Source organism: Saimiri boliviensis, chromosome 2 (genome assembly GCF_048565385.1).
Source record: "Saimiri boliviensis isolate mSaiBol1 chromosome 2, mSaiBol1.pri, whole genome shotgun sequence".
NCBI lineage: Eukaryota > Metazoa > Chordata > Mammalia > Primates > Cebidae > Saimiri > Saimiri boliviensis.
In genome coordinates this window covers 110,439,982-110,464,287 of record NC_133450.1, presented here as the reverse complement: position 1 = coordinate 110,464,287, position 24,306 = coordinate 110,439,982, and positions in this window count along the sequence as shown.

Genomic DNA, 24,306 nt, shown 5'->3' with positions numbered 1-24,306 from the left:
GTGTATTTGTATTATTTTCCAAGATACAGCTAAGGGTTGTATTTTTTTTTTTTTAAAACCACAGCTTGGGGTTGTTTTTGAATTATTTTACAAGATACAGCTAAGGGTTGTATTTGTGTTTTTGACAATAACAAAGCCGGTGGTGTATTTGAATTATTTTCCAAGTTTCAGCTATGGGTTGTTTTGGTATTTTTTAAAATAACACAGCTTGGGGTTGTATTTGTATTATTTTCTGAGATACAGCTAAGGATTTTATTTGTATTTTTGAAAATAACGCAGCTTGGGGGTTTATTTCTATTATTTTCCAGGATACAGCTAAGGGTTTTATTTGTAATTTTTAAAATAACATAGCTTGGGTGTGTATTTGTATTATTTTCGGAGATACACCTAAGGGTTGTATTTGTATTTTTGAAAATAACACTGCTTGGAAGAGTTTTTGTATTTTTTTTCGAGATACAGCTAAGGGTTGTATTTGTATTTTTGAAAATAACTCAGCTTGTGGGTGTATTTGTATTATTTTCTGAGATACAGCTAAGGGTTGTATTTGTATTTTTAAAAATAACACAGCTTGGGGGTGTATTTATATTATTTTCCAAGACAAAGCTATGGGTTGTATTTGTATTTTTGAAAATAACACAGCTTGGGATTGTATTTGTATTATTTTGCCATATACAGCTATGGGTTGTATTTATATTTTTGAAAATAACCCAGCTTGGGAGTGTATTTGTATTATTTGCCCAAATACAGCTAAGGGTTCTATTTGTGTTTTTGAAAATAACACAGCTTGGGGGTGTGTTTGTGTTATTTTCCAAGATACAGCTAATGGTTGTATTTGTCTTTTTGAAAATAACACAGCTTGAAGGTGTATTTGTATTATTTTACAGATACAGCTAAGGGTTGTATTTGTATTTTTGACAATAACAAAACCTGTGTGTGTATTTGTATTATTTTCCAAGGTATAGCTAAGGTTTGTATTTGTATTTTTGAAAACAACACAGCTTGGGGTATATTTGTATTACTTTCCAAGATACATCTTTTGGTTGCATTTGTATTTTTTCACTAACACAGCTTGGGGGTGTATTTGTATTATTTTCCAAGATACAGCTAAGGGTTGTATTTTTAGTTTTGAAAATAACACAGCTTTGGGGGGTATTTGTATTATTTTCCAAGATACAGCTAAAACTTGTATTTGAGTTTTTTAAAATAACACAGCTTGGGTGTGCATTTGCATTATTTTCCAAGATACAGCTAAGGGTTGTATTTGTATTTTTGAAAATAAAACATTTTGTGAGTGTATTTATATTATTTTGCAAGATACAGCTAAGGGTTGTATTTGTGTTTTTGAAAATAACACAGCTTGGGTGTGTATTTGTATTATTTTCTAAGATACAGCTTAGGGTTGTATTTGTATTTTTGAAAATAACAAAGCTTGGGGTTGTATTTGTATTATTTTCCAAGATACAGCTAAGGGTTGTATTTGTATTTTTGAAAATAACACAGCTTGGGGTTGTATATGTATTATTTTCCGAGATATAGCTAAGGGTTGTATTTGTGTTTTTTAAAAAAACACAGCTTGGGAGTGTATTTGAATTATTTTACAAGATATAGCTAAGGATTTTATTTGTATTCTTGACAATAACAAAGCCGGTGGTGTATTTTAATTATTTTCCAAGATACAGCTAAGGCTTGTATTTGTATTTTTGAAAATAACACAGCTTGGGTTTGTATTTGTATTATTTTCCAAGATACAGCTAAGTGTTGTATTTGTGTTTTTGAAAATAACACAGCTTTGGGGTGTATTTGTATTATTTTCCAAGATACAGCTAAGGGTTGTATTTGTATTTTTGAAAATAACACAGATTGGGTGTGTATTTGTATTATTTTCCCAGATAAAGCTAAGGGTTTTATTTGTATTTTTGAAAATAACACAGCTTGAAGGTGTATTTGTATTATTTTACAATTACAGCTAAGGGTTGTATTTGTATTTTTGACAATAACAAAGCCTGTGGGGGTATTTGTATTATTTTCCAAGGTATAGCTAAGGTTTGTATTTGTATTTTTGAAAATAACACAGCTTGTGTTGTATTTGTATTATTTTCCAAGATATATCTTTTCGTTGTATTTGTGTTTTTTACACTAACACAGCTTGGGGGTGTATTTGTATTATTTTCCAAGATACAGCTAAGTGTTTTATTTTTAGTTTTGAAAATAACCCAGCTTTGGGGTGTATTTGTATTATTTTCCAAGATACAGCTAAGGCTTGTATGTGTGTTTTTGAAAATAACACAGCTTGGGTGTGCATTTGCATTATTTTCCCAATTACAGCTAAGGGTTGTATTTGTGTTTTTGAATATAACACAGCTTGAGGGTGTATTTGTATTATTTTCCATGATACAGTTAACGGTTGTATTTGAATTTTTGAAAATAACAGAGCTTGTGGTGTATTTGTATTATTTTCCAAGATACAGCTAATGGTTTTATTTGTATTTTAGAAAATAACGTATCTTGGGGGTGTATTTGTATCATTTCCCAAGATACAACTAAGGTAAGTATTTGTATTTTTGACAATAAAAAAGCTTGGGGCTGTATTTGTATTATTTTCCAAGATACAGCTAAGGGTTGTATTTGTATTTTTGAAAATAACACAGCTTGGGGGTGTATTTGTATTATTATCCAAGATACAGCTAAGGGTTGTATTTGTATTTTTGAAAATAACACAGCTTGCGGGTGTATTTGTCTTATTTTCTGAGATAAAGATAAGGGTTGTATTTGTATTTTTGAAAATAACACAGCTTGGCGGTGTAATTGTATTATTTTCAAAGACACAACTAAGGATGGTATTTGCAGCTTTGAAAATAACACAGATTGGCGGTGTATTTGTATTATTTTCCAAGATACAGCTAAGGGTTGTATTTGCTTTTTTGAAAATAACACAGCTTGTGGGTTTATTTGAATTATTTCCCAAGATACAGCTAAGGGTTGTATTTGTATTTTTGAAAATAACACAGCTTGCGGGTGTATTTGTCTTATTTTCTGAGATAAAGATAAGGGTTGTATTTGTATTTTTGAAAATAACACAGCTTGGGGGTATATTTGTATTATTTTCCAAGATACAGCTAAGGCTTGTATTTGTGTTTTTGAAAATAACACAGCTTGGGTGTGTATTTGCATTATTTTCCAAGATACAGCTAAGTGTTGTATTTGTATTTTTGAAAATAACACAGCTCGGGGTTGTATTTGTATTATACTCCAAGATACACCTAAGGGTTATATTTGTGTTTTTGAAAATAACACAGCTAGGGCGTGTATTTGTATCATTTTCCAAGATACAGCTAAGTGTTGTATTTGTATTTTTGAAAATAACACAGCTTGGGGTTGTATTTACTTTCTTACTAAAAGAATGCTCAACTCAAAGGGACACAGCTCACTCGTTTTGACTTCATGAGCTATGGCAGGTAGAGACAACTTTTTGAAAATACACAGCTAAAACTGTCCGTGCTTTGAATGCTAGACATGTTTTTCAGAATACACAGCTAAAACGGTCCCCACTTTAACTGCTGAAGCACTTAAAGCGGGGACCGTTTTAGCTGTGTATTTTGAAAAAGTTGTGTGCTCTTCAAAGAGAAAGCTACTTTTGCTGTGTCTTTGGGTTCGAGGAGAAATGGGAGTCCTCTTCAGTCTGCAGGGACGACACCTGAGTCCTTTGCAGTCCTCTTGTCTACCACTGAGGGTGAAATGAGAGTGGTCCCTGTCATCATGAGCCATGTCTGAAAGAATTATTCACATTCCCTACGAGAATAGACGGGTGAAATAGCAAAAGGTGTGTCTTCCTTTGGAGCATGGACGGGTTCAAAGCCCACCTCATACCACTAAGTATTTTGCTGAACACGAGCAGTTGTGTGTGCGGCCTGTGTTTGGGTGATTTTTGTGTCATGTGTGTGTGTGTGTGTGTGTGTGTGTGTGTGTGTGTCTGTGTGTGTGTGTCTGTATTTCTCTCTCCATTCCTGAGCAGCAAATCTTTTTTTCCTCTTTTAGCATGTTACTCACAACAGTGGTTGAAGCCCAGCACTCCTGAAAACACAATCCATGTATGGTTGAAGGAAATTTTCTTGGTGATGAGTGAGAGGTTGGTGACTGAAACCAGCTCATTTCCCATTGACCACTGAGGTCACATCTCTCAGGTGAGAAGCAAAGTGAGAATTTGAACCAGGCACATTCTCCTTAGAGACAATGGGCCAAAGACAGGTCCGATGGAATCGAATGTCTTTTCATGTTGACATCCATCCCGTCAAGCCCTCGTTAAGCCATTGAAGTGTCACATTGGGCCTGGGGGAGGCGGTGCACCCTGTGAAATTACACGTCCGAAGATTTGGATTTGATTTCCAGCCCTCTGCCAGTCAGTCTGCCAGGCACTTTCATGTGACAAGCCTTAGGCGAGTCCCTTTCTGTCTCTGATTCCCGATTCCTTCACAGGGATTTAGGTGGGCCTTAACGCCCACTGGGAAAATATCCCTCTGCCAGCTCAGTGCCTGCTTTCCTGGTTTGACTTGTCAATCTGGACTTGAATACACCTTTGGTTTTGGATTGACTCTATTACCTCTCCTAGAAATTAACACACAAAACTGACAGCTGATTGACAAGATGAGAAGCAGTTTTCCAAAATTCAAATTGAACTTAATCCTTTCTTACTAAAAGAATGCTCAAATCAAAGGGACACAGCTCACTCGTTTTGACTTCATGAGCTATGGCAGGTAGAGACAACTTTTTGAAAATACACAGCCAAAACTGTCCGTGCTTTGAATGCTAGACATGTTTTTCAGAATACACAGCTAAATCGGTCCCTGCTTTAAGTGTTAAAGCACTTAAAGCGGAGACGGTTTTAGCTGTGTATTTTGAAAAATTTGTGTGCTCTTCAAAGAGAAAGCTACTTTTGCTGTGTCTTTGGGTTCGAGGGGAAATGAGAGTCCTCTTCAGTCAGCAGGAACGACACCTGAGTCCTTTGCAGTCCTCTTGTCTGCCTCTGAGGGTGAAATGAGAGTGGTCCCTGTCATCATGAGCCATGTCTGAAAGAATTATTCACATTCCCTACGAGAATAGACGGGTGAAATAGCAAAAGGTGTGTCTTCCTTTGGAGCATGGACGGGTTCAAAGCCCACCTCATACCACTAAGTATTTTGCTGAACACGAGCAGTTGTGTGTGCGGCCTGTGTTTGGGTGATTTTTGTGTCGTGTGTGTGTGTGTGTGTGTGTGTGTGTGTCTGTGTGTGTGTGTCTGTATTTCTGTCTCCATTCCTGAGCAGCAAATCTTTTTTCCTCTTTTAGCATGTTACTCACAACTGTGGATGAAGCCCAGCACTCCTGAAAACACAATCCATGTATGGTTGAAGTAAATTTTCTTGGTGATGAGTGAGAGGTTGGTGACTGAAACCAGCTCATTTCCCATTGACCACTGAGGTCACATCTCTCAGGTGAGAAGCAAAGTGAGAATTTGAACCAGGCACATTCTCCTTAGAGACAATGGGCCAAAGACAGGTCCGATGGAATCGAATGTCTTTTCATGTTGACATCCATCCCGTCAAGCCCTCGTTAAGCCATTGAAGTGTCACATTGGGCCTGGGGGAGGCGGTGCACCCTGTGAAATTACACGTCCGAAGATTTGGATTTGATTTCCAGCCCTCTGCCAGTCAGTCTGCCAGGCACTTTCATGTGACAAGCCTTAGGCGAGTCCCTTTCTGTCTCTGATTCCCGATTCCTTCACAGGGATTTAGGTGGGCCTTAACGCCCACTGGGAAAATATCCCTCTGCCAGCTCAGTGCCTGCTTTCCTGGTTTGACTTGTCAATCTGGACTTGAATACACCTTTGGTTTTGGATTGACTCTATTACCTCTCCTAGAAATTAACACACAAAACTGACAGCTGATTGACAAGATGAGAAGCAGTTTTCCAAAATTCAAATTGAACTTAATCCTTTCTTACTAAAAGAATGCTCAAATCAAAGGGACACAGCTCACTCGTTTTGACTTCATGAGCTATGGCAGGTAGAGACAACTTTTTGAAAATACACAGCCAAAACTGTCCGTGCTTTGAATGCTAGACATGTTTTTCAGAATACACAGCTAAATCGGTCCCTGCTTTAAGTGTTAAAGCACTTAAAGCGGAGACGGTTTTAGCTGTGTATTTTGAAAAATTTGTGTGCTCTTCAAAGAGAAAGCTACTTTTGCTGTGTCTTTGGGTTCGAGGGGAAATGAGAGTCCTCTTCAGTCAGCAGGAACGACACCTGAGTCCTTTGCAGTCCTCTTGTCTGCCTCTGAGGGTGAAATGAGAGTGGTCCCTGTCATCATGAGCCATGTCTGAAAGAATTATTCACATTCCCTACGAGAATAGACGGGTGAAATAGCAAAAGGTGTGTCTTCCTTTGGAGCATGGACGGGTTCAAAGCCCACCTCATACCACTAAGTATTTTGCTGAACACGAGCAGTTGTGTGTGCGGCCTGTGTTTGGGTGATTTTTGTGTCGTGTGTGTGTGTGTGTGTGTGTGTGTCTGTGTGTGTGTGTCTGTATTTCTGTCTCCATTCCTGAGCAGCAAATCTTTTTTCCTCTTTTAGCATGTTACTCACAACTGTGGATGAAGCCCAGCACTCCTGAAAACACAATCCATGTATGGTTGAAGGAAATTTTCTTGGTGATGAGTGAGAGGTTGGTGACTGAAACCAGCTCATTTCCCATTGACCACTGAGGTCACATCTCTCAGGTGAGAAGCAAAGTGAGAATTTGAACCAGGCACATTCTCCTTAGAGACAATGGGCCAAAGACAGGTCCGATGGAATCGAATGTCTTTTCATGTTGACATCCATCCCTTCAAGCCCTCGTTAAGCCATTGAAGTGTCACATTGGGCCTGTGGGAGGCGGTGCACCATGTGAAATTACAAGTCCGAAGATTTGGATTTGCTTTCCAGCCCTCTGCCAGTCAGTCTGCCAGGCACTTTCATGTGACAAGCCTTAGGCGAGTCCCTTTCTGTCTCTGATACCCGATTCCTTCACAGGGATTTATTTGGGCCTTAACGCCCACTGGGAAAAGATCCCTCTGCCAGCTCAGTGCCTGCTTTCTTGGTTTGACTTGTCAATCTTGACTTGAATACACCTTTGGTTTTGGATTGACTCTATTACCTCTCCTAGAAATTAACACACAAAACTGACAGCTGATTGACAAGATGAGAAGCAGTTTTCCAAAATTCAAATTGAACTTAATCCTTTCTTCCTAAAAGAATGCTCAAATCAAGGGGACACAGCTCACTCGTTTTGACTTCATGATCTATGGCGGGTAGAGACAACTTTTTGAAAATACACAGCTAAAACTGTCCGTGCTTTGAATGCTAGACATGTTTTTCAGAATACCCAGCTAAAACGATCCCCGCTTTAAGTGCTAAAGCACTTAAAGTTGTGTGCTCTTCAAAGAGAAAGCTACTTTTGCTGTGTCTTTGGGTTCGAGGGGAAATGGGAGTCCTCTTCAGTCAGCAGGGACGACACCTGAGTCCTTTGCAGTCCTCTTGTCTGCCTCTGTGGGTGAAATGAGAGTGGTCCCTGTCATCATGAGCCATGTCTGAAAGAATTATTCACATTCCCTACGAGAATAGACGGGTGAAATAGCAAAAGGTGTGTCTTCCTTTGGAGCATGGACGGGTTCAAAGCCCACCTCATACCACTAAGTATTTTGCTGAACACGAGCAGTTGTGTGTGCGGCCTGTGTTTGGGTGATTTTTGTGTCATGTGTGTGTGTGTGTGTGTGTGGGTCTGTGTGTGTGTGTGTGTGTGTGTGTGTGTCTGTATTTCTGTCTCCATTCCTGAGCAGCAAATCTTTTTCCTCTTTTAGCATGTTACTCACAACTGTGAATGAAGCCCAGCACTCCTGAAAACACAATCCATGTATGGTTGAAGGAAATTTTCTTGGTGATGAGTGAGTGGTTGGTGACCGAAACCAGCTCATTTCCCATTGACCACTGAGGTCACATCTCTCAGGTGAGAAGCACAGTGAGAATGTGAACCAGGCACATTCTCCTTAGAGACAATGGGCCAAAGACAGGTCCGATGGAATCGAATGTCTTTTCATGTTGACATCCATCCCGTCAAGCCCTCGTTAAGCCATTGAAGTGTCACATTGGGCCTGGGGGAGGCGGTGCACCCTGTGAAATTACACGTCCGAAGATTTGGATTTGATTTCCAGCCCTCTGCCAGTCAGTCTGCCAGGCACTTTCATGTGACAAGCCTTAGGCGAGTCCCTTTCTGTCTCTGATTCCCGATTCCTTCACAGGTTTTTATGTGGGCCTTAACGCCCACTGGGAAAAGATCCCTCTGCCAGCTCAGTGCCTGCTTTCTTGGTTTGACTTCTCAATCTGGACTTGAATACACCTCTGGTTTTGGATTGACTCTATTACCTCTCCTAGAAATTAACACACAAAACTGACAGCTGATTGACAAGATGAGAAGCAGTTTTCCAAAATTCAAATTGAACTTAATCCTTTCTTACTAAAAGAATGCTCAAATCAAGGGGACACAGCTCACTCGTTTTGACTTCATGAGCTATGGCAGGTAGAGACAACTTTTTGAAAATACACAGCTAAAACTGTCCGTGCTTTGAATGCTAGACATGTTTTTCAGAATACACAGCTAAAACGGTCCCCGCTTTAAGTGCTAAAGCACTTAAAGTTGTGTGCTCTTCAAAGAGAAAGCTACTTTTGCTGTGTCTTTGGGTTCGAGGGGAAATGGGAGACCTCTTCAGTCAGCAGGGACGACACCTGAGTCCTCTGCATTCCTCTTGTCTGCCTCTGAGGGTGAAATGAGAGTGGTCCCTGTCATCATGAGCCATGTCTGAAAGAATTATTCACATTCCCTACGAGAATAGACGGGTGAAATAGCAAAAGGTGTGTCTTCCTTTGGAGCATGGACGGGTTCAAAGCCCACCTCATACCACTAAGTATTTTGCTGAACACGAGCAGTTGTGTGTGCGGCCTGTGTTTGGGTGATTTTTGTGTCGTGTGTGTATGTGTGTGTGTGTGTGTGTGTGTGTGTGTGTCTGTGTGTGTGTGTCTGTATTTCTGTCTCCATTCCTGAGCAGCAAATCTCTTTTCCTCTTTTAGCATGTTACTCACAACTGTGGATGAAGCCCAGCACTCCCGAAAACACAATCCATGTATGGTTGAAGGAAATTTTCTTGGTGATGAGTGAGAGGTTAGTGACTGAAACCAGCTCATTTCCCATTGACCACTGAGGTCACATCTCTCAGGTGAGAAGCAAAGTGAGAATTTGAACCAGGCACATTCTCCTTAGAGACAATGGGCCAAAGACAGGTCCGATGGAATCGAATGTCTTTTCATGTTGACATCCATCCCGTCAAGCCCTCGTTAAGCCATTGAAGTGTCACATTGGGCCTGGGGGAGGCGGTGCACCCTGTGAAATTACACGTCCGAAGATTTGGATTTGATTTCCAGCCCTCTGCCAGTCAGTCTGCCAGGCACTTTCATGTGACAAGCCTTAGGCGATTCCCTTTCTGTCTCTGATTCCCGATTCCTTCACAGGGATTTATGTGGGCCTTAACGCCCACTGGGAAAAGATCCCTCTGCCAGCTCAGTGCCTGCTTTCTTGGTTTGACTTGTCAATCTGGACTTGAATACACCTTTGGTTTTGGATTGACTCTATTACCTCTCCTAGAAATTAACACACAAAACTGACAGCTGATTGACAAGATGAGAAGCAGTTTTCCAAAATTCAAATTGAACTTAATCTTTTCTTACTAAAAGAATGCTCAAATCAAGGGGACACAGCTCACTAGTTTTGACTTCATGAGCTATGGCAGGTAGAGACAACTTTTTGAAAATACACAGCTAAAACTGTCCGTGCTTTGAATGCTAGACATGTTTTTCAGAATACACAGATAAAACGGTCCCCGCTTTAAGTGCTAAAGCACTTAAAGTTGTGTGCTCTTCAAAGAGAAAGCTACTTTTGCTCTGTCTTTGGGTTCGAGGGGAAATGGGAGTCCTCTTCAGTCAGCAGGGACGAAACCTGAGTCCTTTGCAGTCCTCCTGTCTGCCTCTGAGGGTGAAATGAGAGTGGTCACTGTCATCATGAGCCATGTCTGAAAGAATTATTCACATTCCCTACGAGAATAGACGGGTGAAATAGCAAAAGGTGTGTCTTCCTTTGGAGCATGGACGGGTTCAAAGCCCACCTCATACCACTAAGTATTTTGCTGAACATGAGCAGTTGTGTGTGCGGCCTGTGTTTGGGTGATTTTTGTGTCATGGGTGTGTGTGTGTGTGTGTGTGTGTGTGTCTGTGTGTGTGTGTCTGTATTTCTGTCTCCATTCCTTAGCAGCAAATCTCTTTTCCTCTTTTAGCATGTTACTCACAACTGTGGATGAAGCCCAGCACTCCCGAAAACACAATCCATGTATGGTTGAAGGAAATTTTCTTGGTGATGAGTGAGAGGTTAGTGACTGAAACCAGCTCATTTCCCATTGACCACTGAGGTCACATCTCTCAGGTGAGAAGCAAAGTGAGAATTTGAACCAGGCACATTCTCCTTAGAGACAATGGGCCAAAGACAGGTCCGATGGAATCGAATGTCTTTTCATGTTGACATCCATCCCGTCAAGCCCTCGTTAAGCCATTGAAGTGTCACATTGGGCCTGGGGGAGGCGGTGCACCCTGTGAAATTACACGTCCGAAGATTTGGATTTGATTTCCAGCCCTCTGCCAGTCAGTCTGCCAGGCACTTTCATGTGACAAGCCTTAGGCGAGTCCCTTTCTGTCTCTGATTCCCGATTCCTTCACAGGGATTTATGTGGGCCTTAACGCCCACTGGGAAAAGATCCCTCTGCCAGCTCAGTGCCTGCTTTCTTGGTTTGACTTGTCAATCTGGACTTGAATACACCTTTGGTTTTGGATTGACTCTATTACCTCTCCTAGAAATTAACACACAAAACTGACAGCTGATTGACAAGATGAGAAGCAGTTTTCCAAAATTCAAATTGAACTTAATCTTTTCTTACTAAAAGAATGCTCAAATCAAGGGGACACAGCTCACTAGTTTTGACTTCATGAGCTATGGCAGGTAGAGACAACTTTTTGAAAATACACAGCTAAAACTGTCCGTGCTTTGAATGCTAGACATGTTTTTCAGAATACACAGATAAAACGGTCCCCGCTTTAAGTGCTAAAGCACTTAAAGTTGTGAGCTCTTCAAAGAGAAAGCTACTTTTGCTGTGTCTTTGGGTTCGAAGGGAAATGGGAGTCCTCTTCAGTCAGCAGGGTCGAAACCTGAGTCCTTTGCAGTCCTCCTGTCTGCCTCTGAGGGTGAAATGAGAGTGGTCCCTGTCATCATGAGCCATGTCTGAAAGAATTATTCACATTCCCTACGAGAATAGACGGGTGAAATAGCAAAAGGTGTGTCTTCCTTTGGAGCATGGACGGGTTCAAAGCCCACCTCATACCACTAAGTATTTTGCTGAACACGAGCAGTTGTGTGTGCGGCCTGTGTTTGGGTGATTTTTGTGTCATGGGTGTGTGTGTGTGTGTGTGTGTGTGTGTGTCTGTGTGTGTGTGTCTGTATTTCTGTCTCCATTCCTGAGCAGCAAATCGTTTTTCCTCTTTTAGCATGTTACTCACAACTGTGGATGAAGCCCATCACTCCTGAAAACACAATCCATGTATGGTTGAAGTAAATTTTCTTGGTGATGAGTGAGAGGTTGGTGACCGAAACCAGCTCATTTCCCATTGACCACTGAGGTCACATCTCTCAGGTGAGAAGCAAAGTGAGAATTTGAAACAGGCACATTCTCCTTAGAGACAATGGGCCAAAGACAGGTCCGATGGAATCGAATGTCTTTTCATGTTGACATCCATCCCGTCAAGCCCTCGTTAAGCCATTGAAGTGTCACATTGGGCCTGGGGGAGGCGTTGCACCCTGTGAAATTACACGTCCGAACATTTGGATTTGATTTCCAGCCCTCTGCCAGTCAGTCTGCCAGGCACTTTCATGTGACAAGCCTTAGGCGAGTCCCTTTCTGTCTCTGATTCCCGATTCCTTCACAGGGATTTATGTGGGCCTTAACGACCACTGGGAAAAGATCCCTCTGCCAGCTCAGTGCCTGCTTTCTTGGTTTGACTTGTCAATCTGGACTTGAATACACCTTTGGTTTTGGATTGACTCTATTACCTCTCCTAGAAATTAACACACAAAACTGACAGCTGATTGACCAGATGAGAAGCAGTTTTCCAAAATTCAAATTGAACTTAATCCTTTCTTACTAAAAGAATGCACAAATCAAGGGGACACAGCTCACTCGTTTTGACTTTATGAGCTATGGCAAGTAGAGACAACTTTTTGAAAATACACAGCTAAAACTGTCCGTGCTTTGAATGCTAGACAAGTTTTTCAGAATACACAGCTAAAACGGTCCCCGCTTTAAGTGCTTTATTAGCTGTGTATTTTGAAAAAGTTGTGTGCTCTTCAAAGAGAAAGCTACTTTTGCTGTGTCTTTGGGTTCGAGGGGAAATGGGAGTCCTCTTCAGTCAGCAGGGATGACACCTGAGTCCTTTGCAGTCCTCTTGTCTGCCTCTGAGGGTGAAATGAGAGTGGTCCCTGTCATCATGAGCCATGTCTGAAAGAATTATTCACATTCCCTACGAGAATAGACGGGTGAAATAGCAAAAGGTGTGTCTTCCTTTGGAGCATGGACGGGTTCAAAGCCCACCTCATACCACTAAGTATTTTGCTGAACACGAGCAGTTGTGTGTGCGGCCTGTGTTTGGGTGATTTTTGTGTCATGTGCGTGTGTGTTTGTGTGTTTGTTTGTGTGTGTGTCTGTGTGTGTGTGTCTGTATTTCTGTCTCCATTCCGGAGCAGCAAATCTTTTTTCCTCTTTTAGCATGTTACTCACAACTGTGGATGAAGCCCAGCACTCCTGAAAACACAATCCATGTATGGTTGAAGGAAATTTTCTTGGTGATGAGTGAGAGGTTGGTGACTGAAACCAGCTCATTTCCCATTGACCACTGAGGTCACATCTCTCAGGTGAGAAGCAAAGTGAGAATTTGAACCAGGCACATTCTCCTTAGAGACAATGGGCCAAAGACAGGTCCGATGGAATCGAATGTCTTTTCATGTTGACATCCATCCCGTCAAGCCCTCGTTAAGTCATTGAAGTGTCTCATTGGGCCTGGGGGAGGCGGTGCACCCTGTGAAATTACACGTCCGAAGATTTGGATTTGATTTCCAGCCCTCTGCCAGTCAGTCTGCCAGGCACTTTCATGTGACAAGCCTTAGGCGAGTCCCTTTCTGTCTCTGATTCCCGATTCCTTCACAGGGATTTATGTGGGCCTTAACGCCCACTGGGAAAAGATCCCTCTGCCAGCTCAGTGCGTGCTTTCTTGCTTTGACTTGTCAATCTGGACTTGAATACACCTTTGGTTTTGGATTGACTCTATTACCTCTCCTAGAAATTAACACACAAAACTGACAGCTGATTGACAAGATGAGAAGCATTTTTCCAAAATTCAAATTGAACTTAATCCTTTCTTACTAAAAGAATGCTCAAATCAAGGGGACACAGCTCACTCGTTTTGACTTCATGAGCTATGGCAGGTAGAGACAACTTTTTGAAAATACACAGCTAAAACTGTTTGTGCTTTGAATGCTAGATATGTTTTTCAGAATACACAGCTAAAACGGTCCCCGCTTTAGCACTTAAAGCGGGTCCGTTTTAGCTGTGTATTTTGAAAAAGTTGTGTTCTCTTCAAAGAGAAACCTACTTTTGCTGTGTCTTTGGGTTCGAGGGGAAATGGGAGTCCTCTTCAGTCAGCAGAAACGACACCTGAGTCTTTTGCATTCCTCTTGTCTGCCTCTGAGGGTGAAATGAGAGTGGTCCCTGTCATCATGAGCCATGTCTGAAAGAAATATTCACATTCCCTACGAGAATAGACGGGTGAAATAGCGAAAGGTGTGTCTTCCTTTGGAGCATGGACGTGTTCAAAGCCCACCTCATACCACTAAGTATTTTGCTGAACACGAGCATTTGTGTGTGCGGCCTGTGTTTGGGTGTTTTTTTGTGTCGTGTGTGTGTGTGTGTGTGTGTTTGTGTGTGTGTGTGTGTGTCTGTGACTGTGTGTGTGTGTCTGTATTTCTGTCTCCATTCCTGAGCAGCAAATCTTTTTTCCTCTTTTAGCATGTTACTCAGAACTGTGGATGAAGCCCAGCACTCCTGAAAACATAGTCCATGTATGGTTGAAGGAAATTGTCTTGGTGATGAGTGAGAGGTTGGTGACTGAAACCAGCTCATTTCCCATTGACCACTGAGGTCACATCTCTCAGGTGAGAAGCAAAGTGAGAATTTGAACCAGACACATTCTCCTTAGAGACAATGGGCCAAAGACAGGTCCGATGGAATCGAATGTCTTTTCATGTTGACATCCATCCCGTCAAGCCCTCGTTAAGGCATTGAAGTGTCACACTGGGCCTGGGGGAGGCGGTGCACCCTGTGAAATTACACGTCCGAATATTTGGATTTGATTTCCAGCCCTCTGCCAGTCAGTCTGCCAGGCACTTTCATATGACAAGCTTTAGGCGATTCCCTTTCTGTCTCTGTTTCCCGATTCCTTCACAGGGATTTATGTGGCCCTTAAGGCCCACTGGGGAAACATCCCTCTGCCAGCTCAGTGCCTGCTTTCTTGGTTTGACTTGTCAATCTGGACTAGAATACACCTTTGGTTTTGGATTGACTCTATTACCTCTCCTAGAAATTAACACAGAAAACTGACAGCTGATTGATAAGATGAGAAGCAGTTTTCCAAAATTCAAATTGAACTTAATCCTTTCTTACTAAAAGAATGCTCAACTCAAGTGGACACAGCTCACTCGTTTTGTCTTCATGAGCTATGGCAGGTAGAGACAACTTTTTGAAAATACACAGCTAAAACTGTCCGTGCTTTGAATGCTAGACATGTTTTTCAGAATACACAGCTAAAACGGTCCCCGCTTTACGTGGTTTAGGACTTAAAGCGGAGACGTTTTAGCTGTGTATTTTGAAAAAGTTGTGTGCTCTTCAAAGAGAAAGCTACTTTTGCTGTGTCTTTGGGTTCGAGGAGAAATGGGAGTCCTCTTCAGTCAGCAGGGACGACACCTGAGTCCTTTGCAGTCCTCTTGTCTGCCTCTGAGGGTGAAATGAGAGTGGTCCCTGTCATCATGAGCCATGTCTGAAAGAATTATTCACATTCCCTACGAGAATAGACGGGTGAAATAGCAAAAGTTGTGTCTTCCTTTGGAGCATGGACGGGTTCAAGGCCCACCTCATACCACTAAGTATTTTGCTGAACACGAACAGTTGTGTGTGCGGCCTGTGTTTGGGTGATTTTTGTGTCATATGTGTTTGTGTGTGTGTGTGTGTGTGTCTGTGTGTGTGGGTCTGTATTTCTGTCTCCATTCCTGAGCAGCAAATCTTTTTTCCTCTTTTAGCATGTTACTCACAACTGTGGATGAAGCCCAGCACTCCTGAAAACAAAATCCATGTATGGTTGAAGGAATTTTTCTTGCTGATGTGTGAGAAGTTGGTGACTGAAACCAGCTCATTTCCCATTGACCACTGAGGTCACATCTCTCAGGTCAGAAGCAAAGTGAGAATTTGAACCAGGCACATTCTCCTTAGAGACAATGGGCCAAAGACAGGTCCGATGGAATCGAATGTCTTTTCCTGTTGACATCCATCCCGTCAAGCCCTCGTTAAGTCATTGAAGTGTCACATTGGGCCTGGGGGAGGCGGTGCACCCTGTGAAATTACACGTCCGAAGATTTGGATTTGATTTCCAGCCCTCTGCCAGTCAGTCTGCCAGGCACTTTCATGTGACAAGTTTTAGGCGAGTCCCTTTCTGTCTCTGATTCCCGATTCCTTCACAGGGATTTATGTGGGCCTTAACGCCCATTGGGAAAAGATCCCTCTGCCAGCTCAGTGCCTGCTTTCTTGGTTTGACTTGTCAATCTGGACTTGAATACACCTTTGGTTTTGGATTGACTCTATTACCTCTCCTAGAAATTAACACACAAAACTGACAGCTGATTGACAAGATGAGAAGCAGTTTTCCAAAATTCAAATTGAACTTAATCCTTTCTTACTAAAAGAATGCTCAAATCAAGGGGACACAGCTCACTCGTTTTGACTTCATGAGCTATGGCAGGTAGAGACAACTTTTTGAAAATACACAGCTAAAACTGTCCGTGCTTTGAATGCTAGACAAGTTTTTCAGAATACACAGCTAAAACGGTCCCCGCTTTAAGTGCTTTATTAGCTGTGTATTTTGAAAAAGTTGTGTGCTCTTCAAAGAGAAAGCTACTTTTGCTGTGTCTTTGGGTTCGAGGGGAAATGGGAGTCCTCTTCAGTCAGCAGGGATGACACCTGAGTCCTTTGCAGTCCTCTTGTCTGCCTCTGAGGGTGAAATGAGAGTGGTCCCTGTCATCATGAGCCATGTCTGAAAGAATTATTCACATTCCCTACGAGAATAGACGGGTGAAATAGCAAAAGGTGTGTCTTCCTTTGGAGCATGGACGGGTTCAAAGCCCACCTCATACCACTAAGTATTTTGCTGAACACGAACAGTTGTGTGTGCGGCCTGTGTTTGGGTGATTTTTGTGTCATGTGCGTGTGTGTGTGTGTGTGTTTGTGTGTGTGTGTCTGTGTGTGTGTGTCTGTATTTCTGTCTCCATTCCTGAGCAGCAAATCTTTTTTCCTCTTTTAGCATGTTACTCACAACTGTGGATGAAGCCCAGCACTCCTGAAAACACAATCCATGTATGGTTGAAGGAAATTTTCTTGGTGATGAGTGAGAGGTTGGTGACTGAAACCAGCTCATTTCCCATTGACCACTGAGGTCACTTCTCTCAGGTCAGAAGCAAAGTGAGAATTTGAACCAGGCACATTCTCCTTAGAGTCAATGGGCCAAAGACAGGTCCGATGGAATCGAATGTCTTTTCATGTTGACGTCCATCCCGTCAAGCCCTCGTTAAGCCATTGAAGTGTCACATTGGGCCTGGGGGAGGCGGTGCACCCTGTGAAATTACACGTCCGAAGATTTGGATTTGATTTCCAGCCCTCTGCCAGTCAGTCTGCCAGGCACTTTCATGTGACAAGCCTTAGGCGAGTCCCTTTCTGTCTCTGATTCCCGATTCCTTCACAGGGATTTATGTGGGCCTTAATGCCCACTGGGAAAAGATCCCTCTGCCAGCTCAGTGCCTGCTTTCTTGGTTTGACTTGTCAATCTGGACTTGAATACACCTTTGGTTTTGGATTGACTCTATTACCTCTCCTAGAAATTAACACACAAAACTGACAGCTGATTGACAAGATGAGAAGCAGTTTTCCAAAATTCAAATTGAACTTAATCCTTTCTTACTAAAAGAATGCTCAAATCAAGGGGACACAGCTCACTCGTTTTGACTTCATGAGCTATGGCAGGTAGAGACAACTTTTTGAAAATACATAGCTAAATCTGTCCGTGCTTTGAATGCTAGACATGTTTTTCAGAATACACAGCTAAAACGGTCCCCGCTTTAAGTGCTTTATTAGCTGTGTATTTTGAAAAAGTTGTGTGCTCTTCAAAGAGAAAGCTACTTTTGCTGTGTCTTTGGGTTCGAGGGGAAATGGGAGTCCTCTTCAGTCAGCAGGGACGACACCTGAGTCCTTTGCAGTCCTCTTGTCTGCCTCTGTGGGTGAAATGAGAGTGGTCCCTGTCATCATGAGCCATGTCTGAAAGAATTATTCACATTCCCTACGAGAATAGACGGGTGAAATAGCAAAAGTTGTGTCTTCCTTTGGAGCATGGACGGGTTCAAGGCCCACCTCATACCACTAAGTATTTTGCTGAACATGAGCAGTTGTGTGTGCGGCCTGTGTTTGGGTGATTTTTGTGTCATATGTGTTTGTGTGTGTGTGTGTGTGTGTGTCTGTGTGTGTGGGTCTGTATTTCTGTCTCCATTCCTGAGCAGCAAATCTTTTTTCCTCTTTTATCATTTTACTCACAACTGTGGATGAAGCCCAGCACTCCTGAAAACACAATCCATGTATGGTTGAAGGAAATTTTCTTGGTGATGTGTGAGAAGTTGGTGACTGAAACCAGCTCATTTCCCATTGACCACTGAGGTCACATCTCTCAGGTGAGAATCAAAGTGAGAATTTGAACCTGGGACATTCTCCTTAGAGACAATGGGCCAAAGACAGGTCCGATGTTATCGAATGTCTTTTCATGTTGACATCCATCCCGTCAAGCCCTCGTTAAGCCATTGAAGTGTCACATGGGGCCTGGGGGAGACGGTGCACCCTGTGAAATTACACGTCCGAAGATTTGGATTTGATTTCCAGCCCTCTGCCAGTCAGTCTGCCAGGCACTTTCATGTGACAAGCCTTAGGCGACTCCCTTTCTGTCTCTGATTCCCGATTCCTTCACAGGGATTTATGTGGGCCTTAACGCCCATTGGGAAAAGATCCCTCTGCCAGCTCAGTGCGTGCTTTCTTGCTTTGACTTGTCAATCTGGACTTGAATACACCTTTGGTTTTGGATTGACTCTATTACCTCTCCTAGAAATTAACACACAAAACTGACAGCTGATTGACAAGATGAGAAGCATTTTTCCAAAATTCAAATTGAACTTAATCCTTTCTTACTAAAAGAATGCTCAAATCAAGGGGACACAGCTCACTCGTTTTGACTTCATGAGCTATGGCAGGTAGAGACAACTTTTTGAAAATACACAGCTAAAACTGTCCGTGCTTTGAATGCTAGATATGTTTTTCAGAATACACAGCTAAAACGGTCCCTGCTTTAGCACTTAAAGCGGGTCCGTTTTAGCTGTGTATTTTGAAAAAGTTGTGTGCTCTTCAAAGAGAAACCTACTTTTGCTGTGTCTTTGGGTTCGAGGGGAAATGGGAGTCCTCTTCAGTCAGCAGAAACGACACCTGTGTCTTTTGCAGTCCTCTTGTCTGCCTCTGAGGGTGAAATGAGAGTGGTCCCTGTCATCATGAGCCATGTCTGAAAGAAATATTCACATTCCCTACGAGAATAGACGGGTGAAATAGCGAAAGGTGTGTCTTCCTTTGGAGCATGGACGTGTTCAAAGCCCACCTCATACCACTAAGTATTTTGCTGAACACGAGCAGTTGTGTGTGCGGCCTGTGTTTGGGTGTTTTTTTGTGTCGTGTGTGTGTGTGTGTGTGTGTGTGTGTGTGTCTGTGACTGTGTGTGTGTGTCTGTATTTCTGTCTCCATTCCTGAGCAGCACATCTTTTTTCCTCTTTTAGCATGTTACTCACAACTGTGGATGAAGCCCAGCACTCCTGAAAACATAGTCCATGTATGGTTGTAGGAAATTTTCTTGGTGATGAGTGAGAGTTTGGTGACTGAAACCAGCTCATTTCCCATTGACCACTGAGGTCACATCTCTCAGGTGAGAAGCAAAGTGAGAATTTGAACCAGACACATTCTCCTTAGAGACAATGGGCCAAAGACAGGTCCGATGGAATCGAATGTCTTTTCATGTTGACATCCATCCCGTCAAGCCCTCGTTAAGGCATTGAAGTGTCACACTGGGCCTGGGGGAGGCGGTGCACCCTGTGAAATTACACGTCCGAATATTTGGATTTGATTTCCAGCCCTCTGCCAGTCAGTCTGCCAGGCACTTTCATATGACAAGCTTTAGGCGAGTCCCTTTCTGTCTCTGTTTCCCGATTCCTTCACAGGGATTTATGTGGGCCTTAAGGCCCACTGGGGAAACATCCCTCTGCCAGCTCAGTGCCTGCTTTCTTGGTTTGACTTGTCAATCTAGACTAGAATACACCTTTGGTTTTGGATTGACTCTATTACCTCTCCTAGAAATTAACACACAAAACTGACAGCTGATTGACAAGATGAGAAGCAGTTTTCCAAAATTCAAATTGAACTTAATCCTTTCTTACTAAAACAATGCTCAACTCAAGTGGACACAGCTCACTCGTTTTGTCTTCATGAGCTATGGCAGGTAGAGACAACTTTTTGAAAATACACAGCTAAAACTGTCCGTGCTTTGAATGCTAGACATGTTTTTCAGAATACACAGCTAAAACGGTCCCCGCTTTACGTGGTTTAGGACTTAAAGCGGAGACGTTTTAGCTGTGTATTTTGAAAAATTTGTGTGCTCTTCAAAGAGAAAGCTACTTTTGCTGTGTCTTTGGGTTCGAGGGGAAATGGGAGTCCTCTTCAGTCAGCAGGGACGACACCTGAGTCCTTTGCAGTCCTCTTTTCTGCCTCTGAGGGTGAAATGAGAGTGGTCCCTGGCATCATGAGCCATGTCTGAAAGAATTATTCACATTCCCTACGAGAATAGACGGGTGAAATAGCGAAAGGTGTGTCTTCCTTTGGAGCATGGACGGGTTCAAAGCCCACCTCATACCACTAAGTATTTTGCTGAACACGAGCAGTTGTGTGTGCGGCCTGTGTTTGGGTGTTTTTTGTGTCAGGTGTTCATGTGTGTGTGTGTATGGGGTGTGTGTGGGTGTGTCTGTGTGTGTGTGTCTGTATTTCTGTCTCCATTCCTGAGCAGCAAATGTTTTTTCCTCTTTTAGCATGTTACTCACAACTGTGGATGAAGCCCAGCACTCCTGAAAACACAATCCATGTATGGTTGAAGGAATTTTTCTTGGTGATGAGTGACAGGTTGGTGACTGAAACCAGCTCATTTCCCATTGACCACTGAGGTCACATCTCTCAGGTGAGAAGCAAAGTGAGAATTTGAACCAGGCTCATTCTCCTTAGAGACAATGGGCCAAAGACAGGTCCGATGGAATGTAATGTCTTTTCATGTTGACATCCATCCCGACAAGCTCTCGTTAAGCCATTGAAGTGTCTCATTGGGCCTGGGGGAGGCGGTGCACCCTGTGAAATTACACGTCCGAAGATTTGGATTTGATTTCCAGGCCTCTGCCAGTCACTCTGCCAGGCACTTTCATGTGACAAGCCTTAGGCGAGTCCCTTTCTGTCTCTGTTTCCCGATTCCTTCACAGGGATTTATGTGGTTTTTAAGGCCCAGTGGGAAAAGTTCCCTCTTCCAGCTCAGTGCCTGTTTTCTTGGTTTGACTTGTCAATCTGGACTTGAATACACCTTTGGTTTTGGATTGACTCTATTACCTCTGCTAGAAATTAACGCACAAAACTGAGAGCTGATTGACAAGATGAGAAGCTGTTTTCCAGAATTCAAATCCAACTTAATCCTTTCTTACAAATAGAATGCTCAACTCAAGGGGACACTGATCACTCATTTTGACTTCATGAGCTATGGCAGGTAGAGACAACTTTTTGAAAATACACAGCTAAAACTGTCCGTGCTTTGAATGCTAGACATGTTTTTCAGAATACACAGCTAAAACGGTCCCCGCTTTAAGTGCTTTATTAGCTGTGTATTTTGAAAAAGTTGTGTGCTCTTCAAATAGAAAGCTGCTTTTGCTGTGCCTTTGGGTTTGAGGGGAAATGGGAGTCCTCTTCAGTCAGCAGGGACCACACCTGAGTCCTTTGCAGTCCTCTTGTCTTCCTCTGATGGTGAAATGATAGTGGTCCCTGTCATCATGAGCCATGTCTGAAAGAATTATTCACATTCCCTACGAGGATAGACGGGTGAAATAGCGAAAGGTGTGTCTTCCTTTGGAGCATGGACTGGTTTAAAGCCCACCTCATACCACTAAGTATTTTGCTGAACACGAGCAGTTGTGTGTGCGGCCTGTGTTTGGGTGTTTTTTGTGTCACGTGTTCGTGTGTGTGTGTGTGTGTGTGTGTCTGTATTTCTGTCTCCATTCTTGATCAGCAAATCTTTTTTCCTCTTTTTGCATGTTACTGAGAACTGTGGATGAAGCCCAGCACTCCTGAAAACACAATCTATGTATGGTTGAAGTAATTTTTCTTGGTGATGAGTGAGAGGTTGGTGACTGAAACCAGCTCATTTCCCATTGACCACTGAGGCCACATCTCTCAGGTGAGAAGCAAAGTGAGAATTTTAACCAGGCACATTCTCCTTAGAGACAATGGGCCAAAGACAGGTCCGATGGAATCGAATGTCTTTTCATGTTGACATCCATCCCGTCAAGCTCTCGCTAAACCATTGAAGTGTCACATTGTGCCTGGGGGAGGCGGTGCACCCTGTGAAATTACACGTGCGAAGATTTGGATTTGATTTCCAGCCCTCTGCCAGTCAGTCTGCCAGGCACTTTCATGTGACAAGCCTTAGGCGAGTCCCTTTCTGTCTCTGTTTCCCGATTCCTTCACAGGGATTTATGTGGGCCTTAACGCCCACTGGGAAAAGATCCCTCTGCCAGCTCAGTGCCTGCTTTCTTGGTTTGACTTGTCAATCTGGACTTGAATACACCTTTGGTTTTGGATTGACTCTATTACCTCTCCTAGAAATTAACGCACAAAACTGACAGCTGATTGAGAAGATGAGAAGCCGTTTTCCAGAATTCAAATTGAACTTAATCCTTTCTTACTAAAAGAATGCTCCACTCAAAGGGACACAGATCACTCGTTTTAACATCATGAGCTATGGCAGGTAGAGAGAACTTTTTGAAAATACACAGCTAAAACTGTCCGTGCTTTGAATGCTAGACAATTTTTCAGAATACTCAGTTAAAACGGTCTTTTTTTTTATATATATATATATACTGAATCTTGCTCTGTCACCTAGGCTAGAGTGCAGTGGCATGATAGCTCGCTGCAACCTCTGCCTCATTGGTTCAAGGGATTCTCCTGCCTCAGCCACCCAAGTATCTGTGATTACAGGCACCTGCCACCACACCCAGCTAATTTTTGTATTTTTCATAGAGATTGGGTTTCTTTTTTTCTTTTTCTTTGAGACGGAGTTTCTCTCTTGTTACCCAGGCTTGAGTGCAGTGTCACGATCTCAGCTCACCAGAACCTCTGCCTTCTGGGTTCAGGCAATTGTCCTTCCTCTGCCTCCCGTGTAGCTGGGATTACAGGCATGCGCCACCATGCTTAGCTAATTTTTTGTATTTTTCGTAGAGACGGGGTTTCACCATGTTGTCCAGGATGGCCTCGATCTCTTGACTTTGTGATCCGCCCACCTCTGCCTCCCAAAGTGCTGGGATTACAGGCTTGAGCCACCGTGCCCGGCCCAGAGATGGTGTTTCACCATATTGGCCTGTCTGGTCTTGAACTGACCTAGTGATCTGCCCACCTTGGCCTCTGATAGTGCTCGGATTGCAGGCATGAGCCACCACGCCTTGTACCTAATTCCTATTCACTGGTCGTGGATGGGAGCTATGGAATCTCTTCCTACAAAACATCCTGGCCGCATCCGAATGTGAGAGTTAAGTTTTCTAAGAGATGGTTCCTCTGTTTGTGCTCCACACCCAAATAATCGATCTTACTTCACTGTCAGACAACTTCCAGTTATTACAGTGGCTGTAGTCTAGCTGGAAAAACGCTAAGTAGACCCCCGGGACTCTCTTGACTCAGCCACTAACAACTTAGTGTGGCTCTGGGAAACAAAGAAGCTGGAGCAACCACGCCTGCAATCCCAGCACTTTGGGAGGTCGACGTGGGAGGATTGCTTGAGCCCAGGAGTTTGACAGCAGCCTGGGCAACATAGCAAGACCCCATCTCTACAAAAAAAAAATCAAAAAAATTATTGCGGTGTGGTGGTGTCACCCTGTAGTCCCAGCTATTCAGGAGGCTAAAGTGGGAGGATCACTTGAGTCCCAGAGGTCAAGACTGCAGTGAGCCAAGATCATGCCACTGCCCTCAAGCTTGGGCTTCAAAGTGAGACACTGTCTCAGGAGGGAAAAAACAAAACAAAACAAAACAAAAAAACTGGAGCTTTTGTTTTCTCATTTGTTAAAGGTGGATGATATTATCTCCTTCATGGAATTACTGTGAGGATGGAAGTACAATTTTTTTCCCCTTTCCTTTTAGAAATACAATGAGATAGGCATAGTGGCCAGGTGAGGTGGCTCATGCCTGTAATCCCAGCACTTTGGGAGCCTGAAGCAGGTGGATCACCTGAGGTCAGGAGTTCAAGACCATCCTGGCCACCATGGTGAAACCCTGACTCCACTAAAATTACAAAAATTAGCCTAGCGTGGTGGCACGTGCCTACAATCGCAGCTACTCAGGAAGCTGAGGCAGGAGAATGGCTTGAACCTGGGAGGTGGAGGGTGTAGTGAGCAGAGATCATCCCATGGCACTCCAGTCTGGACGACAGAGTGAGACTCCATCTCAAAAAAATAAAATGCCAG